The following is a 363-nucleotide window of genomic DNA, read 5'->3' as shown; positions in this document are numbered from 1 at the left end:
CTCACCACTTATATCTTAAATCATTATGATATGTCTAGCTATGAGAAGAAAGGCTAGTGAATGTGGTAACTTGCGAGTGAATCAAGGGAAAATGAATGATCAATGAGGATCATTGATGATTATGTGAGATGTGGAGGATGGTGGTGGAAGTGCTTGTATGCCATTGGCCGAAGGGCCGTAATTGTTTATGAATATTGGTTGGTTCTGGATTGAACCGTGAGCCGGAATAGCTGTGTATGCTATGAATATTGGCTCGTTATGGATTTAACCGTGAGCCGGAATGGCTGATATGGATGTTGATCCATGGATGAGAATTCATGCATGTTTATGCTGAATTATGGATAATTGTGATGTGCACTTCCA

Source organism: Arachis duranensis, chromosome 3, assembly GCF_000817695.3.
Source record: "Arachis duranensis cultivar V14167 chromosome 3, aradu.V14167.gnm2.J7QH, whole genome shotgun sequence".
Taxonomy (NCBI): Eukaryota; Viridiplantae; Streptophyta; class Magnoliopsida; order Fabales; family Fabaceae; genus Arachis; species Arachis duranensis.
Note: the sequence above shows the minus strand (reverse complement) of the source record.